This window comes from Lepisosteus platostomus, chromosome 22 (assembly GCF_059453375.1).
Source record: "Lepisosteus platostomus isolate fLepPlt1 chromosome 22, fLepPlt1.hap1, whole genome shotgun sequence".
NCBI lineage: Eukaryota > Metazoa > Chordata > Actinopteri > Semionotiformes > Lepisosteidae > Lepisosteus > Lepisosteus platostomus.
This window is the reverse complement of record NC_142632.1, coordinates 1128326-1152859: the sequence shown is the minus strand read 5'-3', so window position 1 is coordinate 1152859 and position 24534 is coordinate 1128326. Positions and strand designations below refer to the sequence as shown.

General features: G+C 51.7%; 15 non-coding genes across 15 annotated transcripts; 8 read left to right on the top strand and 7 right to left on the bottom strand.

Annotated features, from left to right (window-relative positions):
- The first annotated feature begins 2720 nt into the window (after window positions 1–2720).
- LOC148642653 (U5 spliceosomal RNA) lies at window positions 2721–2837 on the top strand. Its single transcript, XR_015929349.1, has one exon. It is a non-coding gene; the product is annotated as a U5 spliceosomal RNA (small nuclear RNA).
- Window positions 2838–3228: 391 nt separating this feature from the next.
- On the top strand, window positions 3229–3345 carry LOC148642652 (U5 spliceosomal RNA). The gene has a single exon (XR_015929236.1). It is a non-coding gene; the product is annotated as a U5 spliceosomal RNA (small nuclear RNA).
- Window positions 3346–4102: 757 nt separating this feature from the next.
- On the bottom strand, window positions 4103–4244 carry LOC148642651 (U4 spliceosomal RNA). Its single transcript, XR_015929492.1, has one exon. It is a non-coding gene; the product is annotated as a U4 spliceosomal RNA (small nuclear RNA).
- Window positions 4245–4477: 233 nt separating this feature from the next.
- On the bottom strand, window positions 4478–4591 carry LOC148642650 (U5 spliceosomal RNA). Its single transcript, XR_015929269.1, has one exon. It is a non-coding gene; the product is annotated as a U5 spliceosomal RNA (small nuclear RNA).
- Window positions 4592–9847: 5256 nt separating this feature from the next.
- Window positions 9848–10017, top strand: LOC148642649 (U1 spliceosomal RNA). Its single transcript, XR_015929135.1, has one exon. It is a non-coding gene; the product is annotated as a U1 spliceosomal RNA (small nuclear RNA).
- A 636-nt stretch (window positions 10018–10653) lies between these two features.
- On the bottom strand, window positions 10654–10772 carry LOC148642648 (5S ribosomal RNA). Its single transcript, XR_015929221.1, has one exon. It is a non-coding gene; the product is annotated as a 5S ribosomal RNA (ribosomal RNA).
- A 1775-nt stretch (window positions 10773–12547) lies between these two features.
- LOC148642647 (U1 spliceosomal RNA) lies at window positions 12548–12711 on the top strand. Its single transcript, XR_015929239.1, has one exon. It is a non-coding gene; the product is annotated as a U1 spliceosomal RNA (small nuclear RNA).
- A 636-nt stretch (window positions 12712–13347) lies between these two features.
- LOC148642646 (5S ribosomal RNA) lies at window positions 13348–13466 on the bottom strand. The gene has a single exon (XR_015929174.1). It is a non-coding gene; the product is annotated as a 5S ribosomal RNA (ribosomal RNA).
- A 1775-nt stretch (window positions 13467–15241) lies between these two features.
- Window positions 15242–15405, top strand: LOC148642645 (U1 spliceosomal RNA). The gene has a single exon (XR_015929225.1). It is a non-coding gene; the product is annotated as a U1 spliceosomal RNA (small nuclear RNA).
- A 636-nt stretch (window positions 15406–16041) lies between these two features.
- On the bottom strand, window positions 16042–16160 carry LOC148642644 (5S ribosomal RNA). The gene has a single exon (XR_015929216.1). It is a non-coding gene; the product is annotated as a 5S ribosomal RNA (ribosomal RNA).
- A 1788-nt stretch (window positions 16161–17948) lies between these two features.
- LOC148642643 (U1 spliceosomal RNA) lies at window positions 17949–18112 on the top strand. The gene has a single exon (XR_015929146.1). It is a non-coding gene; the product is annotated as a U1 spliceosomal RNA (small nuclear RNA).
- A 634-nt stretch (window positions 18113–18746) lies between these two features.
- Window positions 18747–18865, bottom strand: LOC148642642 (5S ribosomal RNA). Its single transcript, XR_015929213.1, has one exon. It is a non-coding gene; the product is annotated as a 5S ribosomal RNA (ribosomal RNA).
- Window positions 18866–20640: 1775 nt separating this feature from the next.
- Window positions 20641–20804, top strand: LOC148642641 (U1 spliceosomal RNA). The gene has a single exon (XR_015929245.1). It is a non-coding gene; the product is annotated as a U1 spliceosomal RNA (small nuclear RNA).
- A 636-nt stretch (window positions 20805–21440) lies between these two features.
- LOC148642640 (5S ribosomal RNA) lies at window positions 21441–21559 on the bottom strand. Its single transcript, XR_015929173.1, has one exon. It is a non-coding gene; the product is annotated as a 5S ribosomal RNA (ribosomal RNA).
- A 1292-nt stretch (window positions 21560–22851) lies between these two features.
- On the top strand, window positions 22852–22993 carry LOC148642639 (U4 spliceosomal RNA). Its single transcript, XR_015929399.1, has one exon. It is a non-coding gene; the product is annotated as a U4 spliceosomal RNA (small nuclear RNA).
- Window positions 22994–24534: the final 1541 nt, after the last annotated feature.

Here is a 24534-nt window from a genome sequence, read left to right as displayed (position 1 = left end):
CAGGGGGCACATAGCCGCGATGTATTATCAATGTTAAATTTCAACCATAATATCGACAACATTAATAAACGCATACGTTGAGAAAATATCGAACCCAGCATATTTTCCGGTTATATACCACAATGCATTGCTAGTATTCGTTAGTCACCATTTTGGACACGTTTTTCAAACGTAGAAGTATATCCGCAAATATCTCAGCAATCCTCTTTTGACGAGTAAGTATGAACAATAATAATACTATCTGAATACATACAGATCTTTCTTAATATTATTTTGATTAAAATAGTAAGTGAATAAGCAAAAAATGGCACATAAAAATAGTGGAGCTTTTTAAACGTCTGTACTTACTGCGCCCCATAAGAAATCGTTTGTCCCCGTTCAAAAGAGGTTGTGCGATGTCCTGCAGCGTTCGCAAAGCAAACCTTTGACAGTTTGAAAAGAGGAATTTATTCTGCTTCCTGTGCGTGCAGTAGTTACAAAGTTGAACGTCTTTACACGATCTGCTGCAGTTTTCAGTGGGCGGGCGTTGTCAAATGGCTTGGAAAAACGCACTGTGTTTCGGCTCGGCAAACATCGTGAGCAGTGTCCTGCATGTTTTCTGTGTATAGCTGTCTTTTAACGCATACAGAATTCATTCGAAATGGGGAATGGTGTGAATGGGGAAGATGACACTAAATCGTTTTGCCGTTTCTCTATTCTTATTCTATGTTGTACTTTCAAACTTTGGGTACTCTTTAATTAGGACAGACTTTATTGCTCAACTTCTATGATGCAAGCCAAATTTTATACATTTATTTCAGCTTTGAGCTTAGTAAACCGTTCATTTTTTAGATTATACTAAAGAAGATATTAATCATCATTAATTTGGGAAGTAATATTATATAATTTTCTCCTAGCTGCGGTGCTGAAGTCCCGCCCTAAATCAGCAGAAAAAGAAATAAAGGAGCACGCAATGTGTTACTTGAAGAATGCATATGCAAGGCAGGGGGCCAGGAGATCTGGACACTGAAAATACTAGGTTTTTGGTTCTAACTGTTAGGACAATTACACAGGGTTTGCAAATAGTGGACAAAAATCGTCTTAACTTCCATTGTAATATTTTTTTTCTTGGAAATATAGAAGTTGTACATTTTAAAATGTATATTTGAATCAAAATGTGGTTTTGAGTTAGTGTGTTAATGTAATTAGTTTGTGTTTGCCGTTACTATACTGTATATTGCCATATTACCAGAATTTGTAGCTGAAGTTTAAGACTAGTTGTGTTTTTTATGATTATTGCCCATATGTTGATTGTTGATTGATTGTATACAATGTATAATTTGAAATACATATTTTTCAGGTGTGAATGTGTATTTTCAGATTAAATTTCTAAACCAAATCATTGGGTTGATTTACTAGTTTCTACACCTGTAAAACCTAACTTTGATGTATAATAGACCTCTACCCATATACGTATAATAGACCTCTAAAGTTATCCGTATAATAGACCTCTAACCATATACATATAATAGACCTCTAAAGTTATCCGTATAATAGACCTCTACCCATATACGTATAATAGACCTCTAAAGTTATCCGTATAATAGACCTCCAACCATATACGTAGAATAGTCCTCTAAAGTTATACGGAACTCCTACCATATATGTATAATAGTCCTCTAAATTTATCCGTATAATAGAACTCCAACCATTTACGTATAATGAACATCTAATCATAGACGTATAATTGACGTATAACAATAGACGTATATTAGAATTTCATTCTAGACGAATTGCAGACCACATTTAGACGTCTAAGGTATGCGTTTAATAGACGTATATTATACGTCTTTTGCCCACTGGGTTACGTCTCAACAGAAACGCTCTTTAGCTCTTTCAGTGTTATGCAGAGAACAGCGTCTGTCGAGATCACTTTTGAGTCAGCGCGAAACGCCGTGTGCTGTCAGTTTGATTTCATATTGCTCGTAGCGGCGCCCGGCTTTTGTCTGTCAAACGTTAGGTTGCGCTTCTTCATGCTGCATCGTCGACATGAGTGGAGCTTTTTAAACGTCTGTACTTACTGCGCCCCATAAGAAATCGTTTGTCCCCGTTCAAAAGAGATTTTGCGATGTCCTGCAGCGTTCGCAAAGCAAACCTTTGACAGTTTGAAAAGAGGAATTTATTCTGCTTCCTGTGCGTGCAGTAGTTACAAAGTTGAACGTCTTTACACGATCTGCTGCAGTTTTCAGTGGGCGGGCTTTGTCAGATGGCTTGGAAAAACGCACTGTGTTTCGGCTCGGGAAACATCATGAGCAGTGTCCTGCATGTTTTCTGTGTATAGCTGTCTTTTGACGCATACAGAATTCATTCGAAATCATTGATTTCTCCAATTATCAAGGGTCCCTTAAAGGATGAGTCAAAGTAACGTCTAATCGGATTAGTTTCCTTAGAGCTGGTTCAGAGTTTGCTCAAGAGTTTACCTTTCACAGATGTGCAAAGAAGAATGTTGGGGGTGCACGCTTCAAGGTGCCTTACAGTGCGTTGTTTCCGACACAGTGTGGCCGGGTGTTTTCCGAGTTATCGCACGGATTGGGCACGCCCACAAGCCGAGAGCCGCAGGCGATGAGCCCGGGGCTGAACGGGCCCCACTGGCTAGTTTGTAAGGCCAGGTGCATTGCCAACCACGACCGGCAGCGCAGAGGCTTTGAAGGCGGTCTGGGCTCCTGCAGCTGTGCAGCCACGCACTCTGGTTTCTCTTCATCTCATACAAATCTTTCGCCTTTTATTAAAGATTTCCGTGGAGAGGAGCATGAATAAGTTCCATGCAATTTTTGTGCTTCCCTGCCTTCGGGTGGGGCGCAGCCTGGCTGGTCAAAGAGAGAAAACAAAAACGTTCGCAATCACTCTTGTTATGGCAATTGTGGCCGTCTGCTCCGCGAGTCCTCGGTCTCCGGCTGTCTGATTGGCGCTCTTTTCTTTGGGGGGCGGGAAGTGTCCGGCCGCAGGGGATCTTGGGACCTCGCTTTGCATAGCGGCTTCCCAGAGTGCGTCGTTTCCGGCACAGTGTGGCTGGGTGTTTTCCGACTTATCGCACGGATTGGGCACGGCCGCAAGCTGAGAGCCGCAGGCGATGAGCCCGGAGCTGAACGGGCCCCACTGGCTCGTTTGTAAGGCCAGGTGTATTGCCAACCATGACCGGCAGCGCAGAGGCTTTGAAGGCGGCCTGGGCTCCTGCAGCTGTGCAGCCACGCACTCTGGTTTCTCTTCATCTCGTACAAATCTTTCGCCTTTTACTAAAGATTTCCGTGGAGAGGAGCATGAATGAGTTCCATGCAATTTTTGTGCTTCCCTGCCTTTGGGTGGGGCGCAGCCTGGCTGGTCAAAGAGAGAAAACAAAAACGCTCGCAATCGGTCTTGTTATGGCGATTGTGGCCGTCTGCTCCGCGAGTCCTCGGTCTCCGGCCGTCTGATTGGCGCTCTTTTCTTTGGGGGGCGGGAAGTGTCCGGCCGCAGGGGATCTTGGGACCTCGCTTTGCATAGCGGCTTCCCAGAGTGCGTCGTTTCCGGCACAGTGTGGCCGGGTGTTTTCCAAGTTATCGCACGGATTGGGCACGCTCGCAAGCCGTGAGCCGCAGGCGATGAGCCCCAAGCTGAACGGGCCCCACTGGCTCGTTTGTAAGATCTGCGGCAGATCGTGTAAAGACGTTCAACTTTGTAACTACTGCACGCACAGGAAGCAGAATAAATTCCTCTTTCAAACTGTCAATGGTTTGCTTTGCGAACGCTGCAGGACATCGCACAATCTGTTTTGAACGGGGACAAACGATTTCTTATGAGGCGCAGTAAGTACAGACGTTTAAAAAGCTCCACTCATGCCGACGATGCAGCATGAAGAAGGGCAACCTAACGTTTGACAGACAAAAGCCGGGCGCCGCTACGAGCAATATGAAATCAAACTGACAGCACACGGCGTTTCGCGCTGACTCAAAAGTGATCTCGACAGACGCTGTTCTCTGCATAACGCTGAAAGAGCTAAAGAGTGTTTCTGTTGAGACGTAACAAGCTTGTTTCTTTCTACCATGATGTTACCATGACAAAATCTGTCTTTAAACACCTTGCTCAGTCTCTGACGAGACTGTCAAGAATTGCTTTCGCCGATTGTATTGCAAACCGGCGGAAGCGGGGTATTGGGAAAAGTTTTCATCTAGCAATAATCGCGCATCGGCTAAACCTCACAGGCTACGATACTGCCACTGCGCAAAGCTGACGGTTGCCAGGCAACCGCGTGGATCCTATGGAAATCGTTATCAATCGTCTCATGGCATGTCGTTGCTGTAACGCTTCATATTTGCGGCCGGACACTTCCCGCCCCCCAAAGAAAAGAGCACCAATCAGACAGGCGGAGACCGAGGACTCGCAGAGCAGACGGCCACAGTCGCAGTAATAAGAGTGATTGTGAGCGGTTTTGTTTTCTCTCTTTGACCAGCCCAACTGCGCCCCACCTGAAGGCAGGAAAGCACAAAAATTGTATGGAACTCATTCATGCTCCTCTTCATGGAAATCTTTAGTAAAAGGCAAAAGATTTGTACGAGATGAAGAGAAACCAGAGTGCGTGGCTGGACAGCTGCAGGAGCCCAGGCTGCCTTCAAGGCCTCTGCCCTGCCGGTCGTGGTTGGCAATGCACCTGGCCTTACAAACGAGCCAGTGGGGCCCGTTCAGCTCCGGGCTCATCGCCTGCGGCTCTCGGCTTACCTGGCAGGGGAGATACCTTGATCAGCCTGTAGTTGGAGTAGTTGGATTGTTTTCTTGTTTTGTGGAAGCAGTGTTTGTTTTGCAGTTTGAGATGGCAACCTTTGGATCCCGCAAGAATGCTGTACGTTTTGAGCTTTTGGATGACCTCTTCATGGATCGTATGCAGTTCAGCAGAAAAGTGTTACAGAAGGAACTTGGCTTTGAACCTCGGCACTTGGATTTCATCTTTGCTCTCCCAGGTCAGAAAGCATTTGAGGTTGTATTTGGTACCTATCCTCTGTTTGAACAATGCGTGGATGTGTTTGAGGCAAAAAGAGGGAAAGTTCCTGCACTTGAGAAGATCAACTTGCAGCCTCTGACACAGAGAGAGAGGAAAACGGTGCATGTTGTTATGTTCTCGGAACTGGCAAAGACGGAGGACATTCACACCTGGCTTAAGCAGTACTGCACCGTCCACCATGGAACTGAGGTTAGAGATGTTGACGGTATAAAAACAGGAGCAAGGAAATTCGAGGTTCGCTTACTACCGGACAATGTAAATGGAGGCTTAAGGCACCTGCCCTCTACAATCCGGCTGGGCGCCTGCAATGGCTATGTTTTTTATGTGGGACAACCAAAGGTGTGTCGGTGCTGTGGGACACCTGGCATCTTCCTGCACTGTGAAATGCTGCAAGACCTGTGGCAAACAGGGACATTTAGCCTCTGACTGTTCAATGCTGCCAAAGTGCAATTTATGTGGCTCGGAAGGACACGTTTTTAAGAACTGCCCTCACGCCTACGCCAATAAACTCAAAATGAGAAAGGATGAGGCAGTGCTTGTTTCAGCCAAACCGGCCCGAAAAGCCAAAGCAAACAACAAGTCAAACAAAGAACCCTTGTTGGACAAAGAGTCTCAGCCTCCAGCCAGGATCAGTCCTGCTGTGGCTCCGGGGCCGGTGGAAGAGAAATCCACTACGCTCCCACAACCGCAGACTGCACCAGACAAGCACGAGGGTTTGAAAACCCCCGAGAACAGCGAGGACCCCTCCCCCACTCCTGCTCCTCAGAACGAGGGCCAGTGTGGGGCCCCCCGGTGGAGCGGGTCCAGCGACGATACCCAGGATTCAGCGGAGCTGCTTTTCTCAGACTCTGCAAGTGCTACAGATGCCCTCCTCTCCTCCATCCAGTCCATCACGGAGGATCTGCAACAGCTGGTGGGTGAGGGGGAAGAGGAGACTGGTGCATCGGCTGCACCCCTTTCCCCTCAGTGCTCCCAGGAGCTGGACTTGAGGAAAAGGAAAAATGACTCTGTTTTCTCCCCGAGCGAGGAGGAAGGAGAGAATGGCGATGGGGACAGCTGGAACCCCTCCACCCCTCCCTCTACCCCCTTCCTTGAAATGGACTCCGTGAATGCTTTTACTGCTGCCACCCTGATGAAGGCTCATTCAGAGGATGGCTGGCAGGAAATTGGTAAGAAGAAAAAGAAAAAGAAGAAGGTAACAGGTGAGACCGAAGAGAAATGTGTTTTGTAAAGACTGGTTCCACTTTCTTATGTAATATGGCTCTAAACATAATTTCTCTTAACACCAGAGGTATCAATGACAGAGTTAAATGCCAGTCTGTCTTTGATTACCTCCAGCAGAGAGAGGGAGATGTGTTGATGTTGCAGGAGTGTGCTTTAGCCTATCAAGAGAGGTATAAAAGCTTTGAAGATAGGTGGGATAAAGGGCCTTCTGTTTGGTCAGGGGACAATAACAACAGAGCCTCTGGCGTGGCCATTCTTTTCAAAGGATGGGCTTTCAAATTGAAAAGTATTCAGAGGGTCATAGATGGCAGGTTGCTGTGTGTGGATGTGGAATGGGGGACCGTTAACCTGCGGCTAATCAATGTGTATTGTCCTACTGACGTGGGAGGAAGGGTGGAGCTACTCAAGGCACTCTCTCCCCTATTGTTAAGTAGCACAGACGTGATAGTGGGAGGGGATTTTAATTGTATCTTAGAGCACACAGACAGGCAGTCTAGCTCTCCGATAAAATTGGATTCCAGCTCACTGGCCCTGCAAAACTTAGTTCAAGACTTTAAACTCTCAGACACATATAGATGTATATATCCCACAACAGCAGGATATGCATGGTCAGGGAGGAATAGCAGCTCCAGAATTGACTATTGCTTTGTCTCAGAGAGAGTGAAAGTTGTTGGGGTCACTCTTCAGCCTGTCTTCTTCTCAGATCATCAGGCTTTAGGGTGTAGAGTGGAACTCCAGGGCGGGACTGTCTTTGGCCCAGGCCTCTGGAAACTCAACACAAAGCTGCTAGAGAACGAGGGGGTAGTATCCCGCTACAAGGAGAAACTATCACAGTGGCTGTCCTTGCAGTGTCTGTACGGGTCAGTAGGAGAGTGGTGGGAGGAGGTGAAGATGAGGACAAAGACCTTTTTCATGGCTGAGGGAAGGAAGGCTGCTGCCAGACGGAGAGGAGTGCTAGCCAGGAAACAGAGGCAGCTGCAGCGTCTCTACACGATGCTGCACAGTGGCTTCGATGTGCTCGAGGATATCACCCTTTTAAAAAAGGACATCCGGAGCATAGCCGAAGAAAGTAGTCGAGGAGTGCTGTTAAGAGGCAGAGTGCAGTTCTTGGAAGAAAATGAGAAGTGTACTCGCTTCTTTTTCAGGAAAGTGGTAGGCTCCAAGTCTGTCATGGAAAGTGTAGTTGATGAGGAGGGACGAGAGAGAACAGAGCCGAGTGCTATCCTCTCCTGCACCAAGGCCTTCTACTCAAGACTGTACAGCTCTACAGAGGTAAAGGATGAAGAAATTCATTTTTTTACCTCAAAGCTAGAAAACGTTTTGAGTGAAGAAGATAGGGAAGTACTTGAGAGGGATTTGACAGTAGAAGAGCTGAGACAGGCTATGGAGAGCTTACAGAAGGGGAAAACTCCAGGTGCTGACGGGCTCCCTAAAGAATTTTATTGCACCTTTTGGGATCTGCTTCAGGATCCGCTACTGGTCCTATTCGAGGAAAGATATAAGACAGAATTGCTGCCTGACTCCTTAAGAGAAGGCACTATCTCTCTCTTGTTTAAGAAAGGAGCAAAAAATGACATAAAGAACTGGAGACCCCTCAGCCTGTTAGGCGTGGACACTAAGATCCTGTCCAAAGCCCTTTTCCTGCACCTACAAAATGTAGTGGCCTCACTGGTAGGGAAAGAACAGACTTGTGGGATAGCAGGACGCCTGATGAGCGACAACCTGGCCTTGTTGAGGGATGTCTGTCTGTACTCTGAGGATCGCTCCCTCCCTCTTTGCATTTTAGGCGTAGACCTAGAAAAGGCCTTTGACCGCCTAAACCGGCAGTACTTAACATCGGGACTTGAGCACATGAAGTTTGGCCCCATCATGAGAAAGTGGATTAACCTGCTGTACACAGGTAGCAACAGCAGAGTCATGGTTAATGGCAATAGATCACGCCCCTTTGAAGTCTGTTCAGGGGTGAGGCAGGGCTGCCCATTATCCCCCTTGTTATGCGTTTTGGCTATGGAGCCCTTAGCCTGTGCCTTGCGCCAGGATCAGGCCATTAATGGGATACCAGTGCCTGGAAGTGGGGGAGGAGAGGTAAAGACATCTCTATACATGGATGACGTCACCCTGCTCCTCTCTGACAATGCCTCAATTAGCAGAGCTCTGCAGTGCTGTGATCGTTTCTCTTTGGCTTCCTCCGCAAAAATTAACAAATCTAAGAGTGAGATTTTTTATCAGAACTGGAGGGAGCCAAAAGAAGGACATGATCTCAGGCTGCAAGAGAAGAGAATTAAGGTCCTGGGGGTGTATTTTGGAGAAGAGATGGGAACAGTAAATTGGCAGAACAAATTGCCAATCTTAAACAAAAAACTGATGCAATGGAAGGACCGAGACCTCACCATGACAGGGAAGGTGCTGGTCATCAAAGCCGAGCTCTTGCCTGTCTTGAATTTTCTGGCTTCTACCTTCCCAATCCCACACCGTGTTGCGGCGGTGATGAGGAGATTGATGTTTCAATTTCTATGGGGTGGGAAGCAGGAAAGACTCAGAAGGGAAATAATGTACAGGCCGCTACCCTCAGGGGGGAAGTCTGTCCCAGATATTGCTGCGAAGCTGCTGTGCATTTTCCTGGCCTCTGTGCTGAGAGGCTTTGCAACAGCACCTGCAGCGCGTACCTGGACTTATTTTTCCAGGCTCTGGGTAGGTAGGGAGGTGTTCAGAGTGTGGGGTGTCAGACCCAAGCTGGACGTCCCACTCTCTGACACATGCCCTGCAATTTATGGGACAGTTAAAAGTTTTCTAAGATCTCACCCAATTGGCCATATTCCCCTCCGAGATGTCAGCGTCCAAAAACTGGAAGATTTCGTTGCACCCCAGAACAATAGGCAGACCCATGTGGGCATTTTAACATCAGCCCAAACAAGGAAGGTGTGGAAACACACATCCTCTAAGTTTCTGTGCAACATTCACAGAGATTTAGCCTGGAGTGTCGTCCACCAGTGCTTACCGGTACGAACTTTCTTGTACCGTAGGGGCCTCACCCCCAGCCCTCGCTGCGTTAGGGTGGGCTGCGGCGAGGAGGAGACTGTATCCCATCTCCTGTGGTCCTGCTTTTTTGCTAAGGCCTTCTGGGCACAGTTTGAAGATTGGTTGCTGGCTCTCTCGCCCCAATTTACCCTGACCGCTGCTTTCGTCATATACGGCATCTCTCCTGTCAAACTTCCTCCTGACGTGTTTGACAGGATCTGGGCCGTGGTGAACAGTGGGAAAGTTGCCCTGTGGAGAGTGAGGAACATGGGGCTGTTCAAAGGCATCGAGATCCCAGTCAAGGCAGCAGGTAGCCTGGCCCTGTTCATCACCCGAGAGAACTATTACCTCAGAGATCTGTGGAGAGAAGGGAGGGAGGAAGCAGAAAATCTGTGGGAAATAGAGAGCATAGGTCAATATCTCAAGAAACTGTGAAAAACATTATCAAGTTTAAGTAAAGAATGTGATTTGCACCAGAAAAAAAGAAAATTGTTGCTATGTAACTGTTACCATGTCAAAATGTAATGAGATGTGATCATATATACTGTTTTAAGTATGTATATGAATGTAAAGCTTTCTGATTTGTGATGTCCTGTATTTTTTTGTGAAAAGAAAATAAAGTTCTTAAAAATCGAAATCGGTTCACCCAGGGCGAGGCTCGGCCATTGCACTCCGGCTGTGCTGACCCCTGCGAATTCCCCAAATGTGGGAATCTCGACTGCATAATTTCTGGTAGTGGGGGACTGCGTTCGCGCTCTCCCCTGATGTGCTTGGTCCAAAATCAGATACGGGAGGGTTAGGACACCACGAGCTGCGTGGCTGCGGAAGGATCCCGGTTCGACAGGAGTGGACGCCGCTGCTGGTTCTCGCTGGCTTTTAGTTAGGGGTCCGGAGAAGCATCTCAAGCTAGTTCCACTACTCCTTCCGGACGTTCATTCCCTTTTCAAAGTCAGTCGTTTTGCTGTAGTCTGCGTTCTTTAGGCTGATTATCGAGGTTAGCCTTTATTTGGTCATGGGGGGCCTCGGTACTGTATGCTGAGTCTAAAGACAGTTTCACCCGTTTTCTGATTGCTCGGTTCTGTACCAGTGCAGACATGTCAAACAGTGAATGGCTGTACCTCTATTGTATCCATGCTCAATGAATGAAATCGGTAACAAATGAATATATGTCTAGTTATACGAAAAACGAGTGGTTTATCGACTCATCTTCATTTGCAGATTTAGAGGCAGCTTCGATATTCGTTTTACAGACGGGTTTTTTTTTTTGAATATGGGTCACACACATGCCACAGCAACAAAACATCTCTAGAGATGAGGCTATAGATCACCTTTCCATCCTGCAGGTTTTCCTCCCAAAGCCTACGGCACCAACGGCGACCCCTGCTGGCCGGGAGAGCAAAAGCTTACAGCACCTGGTATTCCCAGGCAGTCTCCCATCCAAGTACTAACCAGGCCCGACGCTGCTTAGCTTCCGAGATCAGACAAGATCGGGCGTGTTCAGGGTGGTGTGGCCGTAAGCGAAAGCCCTGGCGCCTGACTCGCTACTTGAAGCTGTGTGTGGCGGGGGTTCTGTGCCCCCCGAGCGGGACTGAAGGATCGTTCGTGTGCAACTCTTTGGAAAGGAGCTGCTTTCCAAATCGCATTGCGTGCCTGGATGTTGGCGAATGCGCTCCCTTGTGTTGGCTCGTCCCGCACTGGAGGAGGACAAACAATCTGCACGGAGGAGCACCAGGCAAGTCTTCACCAGACAAAAACCTCCAGTGCACAGCACTCTGGAAACATTTCGGGGCTTTCGCGTGTTTATTTCAGCACGTAAAGCGCACCGGTCCAACACGTCGGCCGGGCGCGCGGCGCCTCCGCCCTCTTGTGGCCTTGCGGCGTCAGAGCAAGAGGCTCCTTCTCGCTGCCCTTCCGCTGTGTTGCAGGACCCGGAGCGCGCACTTTGTGGGGGGCGGGGGACCGCGTTCGCGCTCTGCCCCCGGTCTCTTGCGCGAGTACTAAATCTCACGGACAGGGGGGCCTCGTCATTGATTGTTACAGGTGAGACGGGGATTAGGAGGAGACCCCGACTGATGGGTAAAGGGGAGCACTAACACCAGAGGGACACCCCCGGCGTCTCTTTTTGAGAGACGCCCTGGGGTTTCCTAATGGCCAAGGAGGGTCGGGACCTCGGTTTGACCTCTGTTTGTGCAGCAGAGTGTCGCCATCAGGAGGCTGGGGCGTAAGAGAGCCACACAGCCCGCAGGGTGAGCGCTCCCTACTGGTCCCAGTCACACCTCTTGCAGGAGCAGCAGCAACCGGAGCTTTTCCGGGGTGGAATCTCCTATCCGGGTGCCGGCCAGGCTCACACCTGCTGGGCTGCCCCGGGGGTGAGCCCAGTCGAGAGTCGCAGGGCCAGATCTAGTCACCGGGGAGAAACGATACAAGTGAAGGATTGCTCGGCTCTCGGCACTTGAAAAGACCGACAAATGTCTCGTTCCCGCCGGAGCTGAATGTACCCGCATGTGTGGTGTCGTCTTCTTCCCCTGCCCCGCTGTGTTTGCTGTATTGTCTCTGAAGCCGGCCCCCCCGAGACGAGACGGGCTGTTCCTGTGCCCCAATTAACACTTTACAGGTGCCATTCCCCGGCATTGTGGCCATTGTCGGTGCTCACACGCGATAAGATAAGGCGGAGGAGAGCGGGGCATGCCCAGCGGCAGACATTCAAGGAGGGGGTAGGGCGAGGTGAGGTGAGGTGCGACACGCCGGAGCCCCGACGCAGCTAATGCGGAGCACTTGTTGGACTGGCATCGAAAGGACGTGTGCGCACGGAGCGAGCCTTCCCTGCGGCGGAGCGTGGGAACTTTCTCCCCCCCTCCCGCTGCAGGAGTTGTGTGCACTGCAGCGGTGCCGAGAGAAAAGCACAGAAGGCAGCAGGCTCTGGAGAGCAGGTAAGAGACGGAGCCTTGTGGGCAGGCGAGCAGGCCCGTTTTTTGGAAATTGCTGAAAAGGTTTGTTCGGTGTGTGGCAGGCGCACGTCGCGAACTTGCGTGGCGATCTGCCGGTCTGGAGTTATGCAAATGAGGCCGAATTGCATCCCGGGACATGCTGCGAATGCGCAACGGCGACTGCAGATGTGTAGGAAACGGCGCGCTCGTTTTCTCGTTTTGCCCACACTTTTGAGTGTTAGTGTGGCGTGTGAGTGTGTGAAAGAGTGGGCCCAGCAGGAGGCGGTGGCGTGCGGGGCGAGGAGGTGGCCTAGGCTGCGCGATTTGTGCTGTGGGTGCGGGCCGCTTGCAGGGGCCTGTTTAACTCATACTTACCTGGCAGGGGAGATACCTTGATCAAGAAGGAGGTTCACCCAGGGCGAGGCTCGGCCATTGCACTCCGGCTGTGCCGACCCCTGCGAATTCCCCAAATGTGGGAATCTCGACTGCATAATTTCTGGTAGTGGGGGACTGCGTTCGCGCTCTCCCCTGATGTGCTTGGTCCAAAATCAGATACGGGAGGGTTAGGACACCACGAGCTGCGTGGCTGCGGAAGGATCCCGGTTCGACAGGAGTGGACGCCGCTGCTGGTTCTCGCTGACTTTTAGTTAGGGGTCCGGAGAAGCATCTCAAGCTAGTTCCACTACTCCTTCCGGACGTTCATTCCCTTTTCAAAGTCAGTCGTTTTGCTGTAGTCTGCGTTCTTTAGGCTGATTATCGAGGTTAGCCTTTATTTGGTCATGGGGGGCCTCGGTACTGTATGCTGAGTCTAAAGACAGTTTCACCCGTTTTCTGATTGCTCGGTTCTGTACCAGTGCAGACATGTCAAACAGTGAATGGCTGTACCTCTATTGTATCCATGCTCAATGAATGAAATCGGTAACAAATGAATATATGTCTAGTTATACGAAAAACGAGTGGTTTATCGACTCATCTTCATTTGCAGATTTAGAGGCAGCTTCGATATTCGTTTTACAGACGGGTTTTTTTTTTTGAATATGGGTCACACACATGCCACAGCAACAAAACATCTCTAGAGATGAGGCTATAGATCACCTTTCCATCCTGCAGGTTTTCCTCCCAAAGCCTACGGCACCAACGGCGACCCCTGCTGGCCGGGAGAGCAAAAGCTTACAGCACCTGGTATTCCCAGGCAGTCTCCCATCCAAGTACTAACCAGGCCCGACGCTGCTTAGCTTCCGAGATCAGACGAGATCGGGCGTGTTCAGGGTGGTGTGGCCGTAAGCGAAAGCCCCGGCGCCTGACTCGCTACTTGAAGCTGTGTGTGGCGGGGCTTCCGTGCCCCCCGAGCGGGACTGAAGGATCGTTCGTGTGCAACTCTTTGGAAAGGAGCTGCTTTCCAAATCGCATTGCGTGCCTGGATGTTGGCGAATGCGCTCCCTTGTGTTGGCTCGTCCCGCACTGGAGGAGGACAAACAATCTGCACGGAGGAGCACCAGGCAAGTCTTCACCAGACAAAAACCTCCAGTGCACAGCACTCTGGAAACATTTCGGGGCTTTCGCATGTTTATTTCAGCACGTAAAGCGCACCGGTCCAACACGTCGGCCGGGCGCGCGGCGCCTCCGCCCTCTTGTGGCCTTGCGGCGTCAGAGCAAGAGGCTCCTTCTCGCTGCCCTTCCGCTGTGTTGCAGGACCCGGAGCGCGCACTTTGTGGGGGGCGGGGGACCGCGTTCGCGCTCTGCCCCCGGTCTCTTGCGCGAGTACTAAATCTCACGGACAGGGGGGCCTCGTCATTGATTGTTACAGGTGAGACGGGGATTAGGAGGAGACCCCGACTGATGGGTAAAGGGGAGCACTAACACCAGAGGGACACCCCCGGCGTCTCTTTTTGAGAGACGCCCTGGGGTTTCCTAATGGCCAAGGAGGGTCGGGACCTCGGTTTGACCTCTGTTTGTGCAGCAGAGTGTCGCCATCAGGAGGCTGGGGCGTAAGAGAGCCACACAGCCCGCAGGGTGAGCGCTCCCTACTGGTCCCAGTCACACCTCTTGCAGGAGCAGCAGCAACCGGAGCTTTTCCGGGGTGGAATCTCCTATCCGGGTGCCGGCCAGGCTCACACCTGCTGGGCTGCCCCGGGGGTGAGCCCAGTCGAGAGTCGCAGGGCCAGATCTAGTCACCGGGGAGAAACGATACAAGTGAAGGATTGCTCGGCTCTCGGCACTTGAAAAGACCGACAAATGTCTCGTTCCCGCCGGAGCTGAATGTACCCGCATGTGTGGTGTCGTCTTCTTCCCCTGCCCCGCTGTGTTTGCTGTATTGTCTCTGAAGCCGGCCCCCCCGAGACGAGACGGGCTGTTCCTGTGCCCCAATTAACACTTTACAGGTGCCATTCCCCGGCATTGTGGCCATTGTCGGTGCTCACACGCGATAAGATAAGGCGGAGGAGAGCGGGGCATGCCCAGCGGCAGACATTCAAGGAGGGGGTAGGGCGAGGTGAGGTGAGGTGCGACACGCCGGAGCCCCGACGCAGCTAATGCGGAGCACTTGTTGGACTGGCATCGAAAGGACGTGTGCGCACGGAGCGAGCCTTCCCTGCGGCGGAGCGTGGGAACTTTCTCCCCCCCTCCCGCTGCAGGAGTTGTGTGCACTGCAGCGGTGCCGAGAGAAAAGCACAGAAGGCAGCAGGCTCTGGAGAGCAGGTAAGAGACGGAGCCTTGTGGGCAGGCGAGCAGGCCCGTTTTTTGGAAATTGCTGAAAAGGTTTGTTCGGTGTGTGGCAGGCGCACGTCGCGAACTTGCGTGGCGATCTGCCGGTCTGGAGTTATGCAAATGAGGCCGAATTGCATCCCGGGACATGCTGCGAATGCGCAACGGCGACTGCAGATGTGTAGGAAACGGCGCGCTCGTTTTCTCGTTTTGCCCACACTTTTGAGTGTTAGTGTGGCGTGTGAGTGTGTGAAAGAGTGGGCCCAGCAGGAGGCGGTGGCGTGCGGGGCGAGGAGGTGGCCTAGGCTGCGCGATTTGTGCTGTGGGTGCGGGCCGCTTGCAGGGGCCTGTTTAACTCATACTTACCTGGCAGGGGAGATACCTTGATCAAGAAGGAGGTTCACCCAGGGCGAGGCTCGGCCATTGCACTCCGGCTGTGCCGACCCCTGCGAATTCCCCAAATGTGGGAATCTCGACTGCATAATTTCTGGTAGTGGGGGACTGCGTTCGCGCTCTCCCCTGATGTGCTTGGTCCAAAATCAGATACGGGAGGGTTAGGACACCACGAGCTGCGTGGCTGCGGAAGGATCCCGGTTCGACAGGAGTGGACGCCGCTGCTGGTTCTCGCTGGCTTTTAGTTAGGGGTCCGGAGAAGCATCTCAAGCTAGTTCCACTACTCCTTCCGGACGTTCATTCCCTTTTCAAAGTCAGTCGTTTTGCTGTAGTCTGCGTTCTTTAGGCTGATTATCGAGGTTAGCCTTTATTTGGTCATGGGGGGCCTCGGTACTGTATGCTGAGTCTAAAGACAGTTTCACCCGTTTTCTGATTGCTCGGTTCTGTACCAGTGCAGACATGTCAAACAGTGAATGGCTGTACCTCTTCTGTATCCATGCTCAATGAATGAAATCGGTAACAAATGAATATATGTCTAGTTATACGAAAAACGAGTGGTTTATCGACTCATCTTCATTTGCAGATTTAGAGGCAGCTTCGATATTCGTTTTACAGACGGGTTTTTTTTTTTGAATATGGGTCACACACATGCCACAGCAACAAAACATCTCTAGAGATGAGGCTATAGATCACCTTTCCATCCTGCAGGTTTTCCTCCCAAAGCCTACGGCACCAACGGCGACCCCTGCTGGCCGGGAGAGCAAAAGCTTACAGCACCTGGTATTCCCAGGCAGTCTCCCATCCAAGTACTAACCAGGCCCAACGCTGCTTAGCTTCCGAGATCAGACGAGGTCGGGCGTGTTCAGGGTGGTGTGGCCGTAAGCGAAAACCCCGGCGCCTGACTCGCTACTTGAAGCTGTGTGTGGCGGGGGTTCCGTGCCCCCCGAGCGGGACTGAAGGATCGTTCGTGTGCAACTCTTTGGAAAGGAGCTGCTTTCCAAATCGCATTGCGTGCCTGGATATTGGCGAATGCGCTCCCTTGTGTTGACTCGTCCCGCACTGGAGGAGGACAAACAATCTGCACGGAGGAGCACCAGGCAAGTCTTCACCAGACAAAAACCTCCAGTGCACAGCACTCTGGAAACATTTCGGGGCTTTCGCGTGTTTATTTCAGCACGTAAAGCGCACCGGTCCAACACGTCGGCCGGGCGCGCGGCGCCTCCGCCCTCTTGTGGCCTTGCGGCATCAGAGCAAGAGGCTCCTTCTCGCTGCCCTTCCGCTGTGTTGCAGGGCCCCGAGAGGGAACCCGGAGCGCGCACTTTGTGGGGGGCGGGGGACCGCGTTCGCGCTCTGCCCCCGGTCTCTTGCGCGAGTACTAAATCTCACGGACAGGGGGGCCTCGTCATTGATTGTTACAGGTGAGACGGGGATTAGGAGGAGACCCCGACTGATGGGTAAAGGGGAGCACTAACACCAGAGGGACACCCCCGGCGTCTCTTTTTGAGAGACGCCCTGGGGTTTCCTAATGGCCAAGGAGGGTCGGGACCTCGGTTTGACCTCTGTTTGTGCAGCAGAGTGTCGCCATCAGGAGGCTGGGGCGTAAGAGAGCCACACAGCCCGCAGGGTGAGCGCTCCCTACTGGTCCCAGTCACACCTCTTGCAGGAGCAGCAGCAACCGGAGCTTTTCCGGGGTGGAATCTCCTATCCGGGTGCCGGCCAGGCTCACACCTGCTGGGCTGCCCCGGGGGTGAGCCCAGTCGAGAGTCGCAGGGCCAGATCTAGTCACCGGGGAGAAACGATACAAGTGAAGGATTGCTCGGCTCTCGGCACTTGAAAAGACCGACAAATGTCTCGTTCCCGCCGGAGCTGAATGTACCCGCATGTGTGGTGTCGTCTTCTTCCCCTGCCCCGCTGTGTTTGCTGTATTGTCTCTGAAGCCGGCCCCCCCGAGACGAGACGGGCTGTTCCTGTGCCCCAATTAACACTTTACAGGTGCCATTCCCCGGCATTGTGGCCATTGTCGGTGCTCACACGCGATAAGATAAGGTGGAGGAGAGCGGGGCATGCCCAGCGGCAGACATTCAAGGAGGGGGCAGTGCGAGGTGAGGTGAGGTGCGACACGCCGGAGCCCCGACGCAGCTAATGCGGAGCACTTGTTGGACTGGCATCGAAAGGACGTGTGCGCACGGAGCGAGCCTTCCCTGCGGCGGAGCGCGGGAACTTTCTCCCCCCCTCCCGCTGCAGGAGTTGTGTGCGCTGCAGCGGTGCCGAGAGAAAAGCACAGAAGGCAGCAGGCTCTGGAGAGCAGGTAAGAGACGGAGCCTTGTGGGCAGGCGAGCAGGCCCGTTTTTTGGAAATTGCTGAAAAGGTTTGTTCGGTGTGTGGCAGGCGCACGTCGCGAGCTTGCGTGGCGATCTGCCGGTCTGGAGTTATGCAAATGAGGCCGAATTGCATCCCGGGACATGCTGCGAATGCGCAACGGCGACTGCAGATGTGTAGGAAACGGCGCGCTCGTTTTCTCGTTTTGCCCACACTTTTGAGTGTTAGTGTGGCGTGTGAGTGTGTGAAAGAGTGGGCCCAGCAGGAGGCGGTGGCGTGCGGGGCGAGGAGGTGGCCTAGGCTGCGCGATTTGTGCTGTGGGTGCGGGCCGCTTGCAGGGGCCTGTTTAACTCATACTTACCTGGCAGGGGAGATACCTTGATCAAGAAGGAGGTTCACCCAGGGCGAGGCTCGGCCATTGCACTCCGGCTGTGCTGACCCCTGCGAATTCCCCAAATGTGGGAATCTCGACTGCATAATTTCTGGTAGTGGGGGACTGCGTTCGCGCTCTCCCCTGATGTGCTTGGTCCAAAATCAGATACGGGAGGGTTAGGACACCACGAGCTGCGTGGCTGCGGAAGGATCCCGGTTCGACAGGAGTGGACGCCGCTGCTGGTTCTCGCTGGCTTTTAGTTAGGGGTCCGGAGAAGCATCTCAAGCTAGTTCCACTACTCCTTCCGGACGTTCATTCCCTTTTCAAAGTCAGTCGTTTTGCTGTAGTCTGCGTTCTTTAGGCTGATTATCGAGGTTAGCCTTTATTTGGTCATGGGGGGCCTCGGTACTGTATGCTGAGTCTAAAGACAGTTTCACCCGTTTTCTGATTGCTCGGTTCTGTACCAGTGCAGACATGTCAAACAGTGAATGGCTGTACCTCTACTGTATCCGTGCTCAATGGATGAAATCGGTAAGAAATGAATATGTCTAGTTATACGAAAAACGAGTGGTTTATCGACTCATCTTCATTTGCAGATTTAGAGGCAGCTTCGATATTCGTTTTACAGACGGGTTTTTTTTTTTGAATATGGGTCACACACATGCCACAGCAACAAAACATCTCTAGAGATGAGGCTATAGATCACCTTTCCATCCTGCAGGTTTTCCTCCCAAAGCCTACGGCACCAACGGCGACCCCTGCTGGCCGGGAGAGCAAAAGCTTACAGCACCTGGTATTCCCAGGCAGTCTCCCATCCAAGTACTAACCAGGCCCGACGCTGCTTAGCTTCCGAGATCAGACGAGATCGGGCGTGTTCAGGGTGGTGTGGCCGTAAGAGAAAGCCCCGCCGCCTGACTCGCTACTTGAAGCTGTGTGTGGCGGGGGTTCCGTGCCCCCCGAGCGGGACTGAAGGATCGTTCGTGTGCAACTCTTTGGAAAGGAGCTGCTTTCCAAATCGCATTGCGTGCCTGGATGTTGGCGAATGCGCTCCCTTGTGTTGACTCGTCCCGCACTGGAGGAGGACAAACAATCTGCACGGAGGAGCACCAGGCAAGTCTTCACCAGACAAAAACCTCCAGTGCACAGCACTCTGGAAACATTTCGGGGCTTTCGCGTGTTTATTTCAGCACGTAAAGCGCACCGGTCCAACACGTCGGCCGGGCGCGCGGCGCCTCCGCCCTCTTGTGGCCTTGCGGCGTCAGAGCAAGAGGCTCCTTCTCGCTGCCCTTCCGCTGTGTTGCAGGACCCGGAGCGCGCACTTTGTGGGGGGCGGGGGACCGCGTTCGCGCTCTGCCCCCGGTCTCTTGCGCGAGTACTAAATCTCACGGACAGGGGGGCCTCGTCATTGATTGTTACAGGTGAGACGGGGATTAGGAGGAGACCCCGACTGATGGGTAAAGGGGAGCACTAACACCAGAGGGACACCCCCGGCGTCTCTTTTTGAGAGACGCCCTGGGGTTTCCTAATGGCCAAGGAGGGTCGGGACCTCGGTTTGACCTCTGTTTGTGCAGCAGAGTGTCGCCATCAGGAGGCTGGGGCGTAAGAGAGCCACACAGCCCGCAGGGTGAGCGCTCCCTACTGGTCCCAGTCACACCTCTTGCAGGAGCAGCAGCAACCGGAGCTTTTCCGGGGTGGAATCTCCCATCCGGGTGCCGGCCAGGCTCACACCTGCTGGGCTGCCCCGGGGGTGAGCCCAGTCGAGAGTCGCAGGGCCAGATCTAGTCACCGGGGAGAAACGATACAAGTGAAGGATTGCTCGGCTCTCGGCACTTGAAAAGACCGACAAATGTCTCGTTCCCACCGGAGCTGAATGTACCCGCATGTGTGGTGTCGTCTTCTTCCCCCGCCCCGCTGTGTTTGCTGTATTGTCTCTGAAGCCGGCCCCCCCGAGACGAGACGGGCTGTTCCTGTGCCCCAATTAACACTTTACAGGTGCCATTCCCCGGCATTGTGGCCATTGTCGGTGCTCACACGCGATAAGATAAGGCGGAGGAGAGCGGGGCATGCCCAGCGGCAGACATTCAAGGAGGGGGCAGTGCGAGGTGAGGTGAGGTGCGACACGCCGGAGCCCCGACGCAGCTAATGCGGAGCACTTGTTGGACTGGCATGGAAAGGACGTGTGCGCACGGAGCGAGCCTTCCCTGCGGCGGAGCGTGGGAACTTTCTCCCCCCCTCCCGCTGCAGGAGTTGTGTGCACTGCAGCGGTGCTGAGAGAAAAGCACAGAAGGCAGCAGGCTCTGGAGAGCAGGTAAGAGACGGAGCCTTGTGGGCAGGCGAGCAGGCCCGTTTTTTGGAAATTGCTGAAAAGGTTTGTTCGGTGTGTGGCAGGCGCACGTCGCGAGCTTGCGTGGCGATCTGCCGGTCTGGAGTTATGCAAATGAGGCCGAATTGCATCCCGGGACATGCTGCGAATGCGCAACGGCGACTGCAGATGTGTAGGAAACGGCGCGCTCGTTTTCTCGTTTTGCCCACACTTTTGAGTGTTAGTGTGGCGTGTGAGTGTGTGAAAGAGTGGGCCCAGCAGGAGGCGGTGGCGTGCGGGGCGAGGAGGTGGCCTAGGCTGCGCGATTTGTGCTGTGGGTGCGGGCCGCTTGCAGGGGCCTGTTTAACTCATACTTACCTGGCAGGGGAGATACTTTGATCAAGAAGGAGGTTCACCCAGGGCGAGGCTTGGCCATTGCACTCCGGCTGTGCTGACCCCTGCGAATTCCCCAAATGTGGGAATCTCGACTGCATAATTTCTGGTAGTGGGGGACTGCGTTCGCGCTCTCCCCTGATGTGCTTGGTCCAAAATCAGATACGGGAGGGTTAGGACACCACGAGCTGCGTGGCTGCGGAAGGATCCCGGTTCGATAGGAGTGGACGCCGCTGCTGGTTCTCGCTGGCTTTTAGTTAGGGGTCTGGAGAAGCATCTCAAGCCAGTTCCACTACTCCTTCCGGACGTTCATTCCCTTTTCAAAGTCAGTCGTTTTGCTGTAGTCTGCGTTCTTTAGGCTGATTATCGAGGTTAGCCTTTATTTGGTCATGGGGGGCCTCGGTACTGTATGCTGAGTCTAAAGACAGTTTCACCCGTTTTCTGATTGCTCGGTTCTGTACCAGTGCAGACATGTCAAACAGTGAATGGCTGTACCTCTATTGTATCCGTGCTCAATGAATGAAATCGGTAACAAATGAATATATGTCTAGTTATACGAAAAACGAGTGGTTTATCGACTCATCTTCATTTGCAGATTTAGAAGCAGCTTCGATATTCGTTTTACAGACGGGTTTTTTTTTTTGAATATGGGTCACACACATGCCACAGCAACAAAACATCTCTAGAGATGAGGCTATAGATCACCTTTCCATCCTGCAGGTTTTCCTCCCAAAGCCTACGGCACCAACGGCGACCCCTGCTGGCCGGGAGAGCAAAAGCTTACAGCACCTGGTATTCCCAGGCAGTCTCCCATCCAAGTACTAACCAGGCCCGACGCTGCTTAGCTTCCGAGATCAGACGAGATCGGGCGTGTTCAGGGTGGTGTGGCCGTAAGCGAAAGCCTCGGCGCCTGACTCGCTACTTGAAGCTGTGTGTGGCGGGGGTTCCGTGCTCCCCGAGCGGGACTGAAGGATCGTTCGTGTGCCACTCTTTGGAAAGGAGCTGCTTTCCAAATCGCATTGCGTGCCTGGATGTTGGCGAATGCGCTCCCTTGTGTTGGCTCGTCCCGCACTGGAGGAGGACAAACAATCTGCACGGAGGAGCACCAGGCAAGTCTTCAGTGCACAGCACTCTGGAAACATTTCGGGGCTGTCGCGTGTTTATTTCAGCACGTAAAGCGCACCGGTCCAACACGTCGGCCGGGCGCGCGGCGCCTCCGCCCTGTTGCTGCCCCTGCAGCTGCTTCACTTTTCCCTTTAGTTGCCATCGATTTTTTTGTAGTGCTATACATATACGATTGAGGTATCTTAGAGTTCTCCTTCGAAGACCCAGCACTCTCTTTTCTTTTCCTAGTGTTACTCATATCGGACTTTTTAAACCTAAAAAAAAATCGTTTTTTTTTCTTTCAATTATAACTGAAGTTTAAACAACTAGTGTTAAGTCCTTATTTTTCTGTAGTCAAAAAAAGCAAAAATTAATATTCAGGTCATGAAAAACTCAAAAAAACTCCCCAACCACTAAACTTTACCTCCCACCTGAGCGCCATCTTGAACGCCCCTACCACCAGAGAATGCTCACGATTTCGGAAGCTGTCTCCGGGACGTGCTGATTCCACACATCCTGAATAAATCATGATATTGTTAGTTGCTGTAGCTAGACGTTCAAATGAGTTTCATGGCCAGATGGACTGTTTCCTCCAGCGGTATAATATTGCAGTGAGACAGCACGATGCCTGCAAGACTATGTCACGCTAAACGCCACAGATTGCGTTTGTCCGTTCGTGTCAGTCGTCCCGCAGCCACGGGAAGTGGGACACAAACATGCTGCAATGCTTTCAAGACGTTAGGATTTGTTTGTGCAACATCCAAGAAGAGTACTTGTGGCTTGAATGTGAACTGTACGTGCCCGCCCCCTTTCCTCTGTAGTGCATGAGTTCCTCCCGGCATGCCCTTCGTCATTGTTCTGTCATCTTGTATTTAAAGGGTTGTATTTCTGCTGCTGAAAATAAGCAACGGTTTTCTCACAACGCCCTTTGTTCCCAACGGAGCCCTTGTCTGTCATGAAATTCTTCAAAACCTCAAGCTAGAAGAAGAAGAAGACGACAAATATGAAGCGTTACAGCAACGACATGCCATGAGACGATCGATAACGATTTCCATAGGATCCCCGCGGTTGCCTGGCAACCGTCAGCTTTGCGCAGTGGCAGTATCGTAGCCTGTGAGGTTTAGCCGAGGCGCGATTATTGCTAGTTGAAAACTTTTCCCAATACCCCGCTTCCGCCGGTTTGCAATACAATCGGCGAAAGCAATTTTTGACAGTCTCGTCAGAGACTGAGCAAGGTGTTTAAAGACAGATTTGGTCACGGTGATATCATGGTAGAAAGAAACGAGCTTGTTACGTGTCAACAGAAACGCTCTTTAGCTCTTTCAGCTTTATGCAGAGAACAGCGTCTGTCGAGATTACTTTTGTGTCAGCGCGAAACGCCGTGTGCTGTCAGTATGATTTCATATTGCTCATAGCGGCGCCTGGCTTTTGTCTGTCAAACGTTAGGTTGCGCTTCTTCATGCTGCATCGTCGGCATGAGTGGAGCATTTTAAACGTCTGTACTTACTGCGCCCCATAAGAAATCGTTTGTCCCCATTCAAAAGAGATTGTGCGATGTCCTGCAGCGTTCGCAAAGCAAACCTTTGACAGTTTGAAAAGAGGAATTTATTCTGCTTCCTGTGCGTGCAGTAGTTACAAAGTTGAACGTCTTTACACGATCTGCTGCAGTTTTCAGTGGGTGGGCTTTGTCAAATGGCTTGGAAAAACGCACTGTGTTTCGGCTCGGGAAACATCATGAGCAGTGTCCTGCATGTTTTCTGTGTATAGCTGTCTTTTAACGCATACAGAATTCATTCGAAATCATTGATTTCTCCAATTAACAAGGGTCCCTTTTTGAACCTGCCAGAAGCATTCTTTCAATGTAACAGATTTACTCCGGGGAAGGGCAGCATGACATTGAGAGTAGCTCAAGCTTTCAGCACCTTTATCTGACTGCATGTATGCAGACACTGCTCAGAATCCCCTGTAAGATTCTCCTTCAATTCCGTTTTGCAGTGCTTTAGCTCTTTCAAAAGGCTTCGCTTTGCTAGTCACAATCCAAGGCTCATGACAGCATTTGAAAACATTCGCAACTGCGTTGGCCGGGAATCGAACCTGGGTTAACTGCTTTGAAGGCAGCTATGCGCAACACTGGCTCGCTCCAGAATAAATCTCGCGTCGAGGGCATATTTTTTTCCATTTTACCGTGAGTCGGGCTCAGCTGCACAGAGGAGAGAGCAGAGCAATGAGGTCACGGGGACAGGGGAGTCACACGCTGGCGGTTTGAATACGCGGAAGATCACTGAGGGATCCACAGTATATGGACCCTCCGTGCGCCATCAGTCCACACTCCGGACTCTGAATCCTGCCATCCGAGTTAAGATCTCGGCGGAACCTGAGGCGCAGTTCCTTTTAAAACGTAATCTGGTGAGCATTTCTAGAATCGTACTTGTATAGATGCAGCCTTTAATGTGTTGCTAGGTTAAAATTGATGACTTCTTGTATTTCAGTAGGCAACTGCCCTCTTGATTTCGGATTTAATTTCTTTATTACAGGGGCGCTTTTATGAAGACAGAGTCATGTTCAGGTACTTTGCTTGATGGAGGAAGCTCATTTCGGACTCTGTGATCTGCTCACCTGGAAAGGTCTGCTATACTACTACAAGAGAGAAGTAGAGTCTGGAAGAAGGGACAATTTTATGATGCTTTGTAAGATAATGTTTTTTTTTTCTTATACTGAAAATGAAAGGTAGTTGTTTCTATATGGACTCAGTCTTTGGAATTTGTAT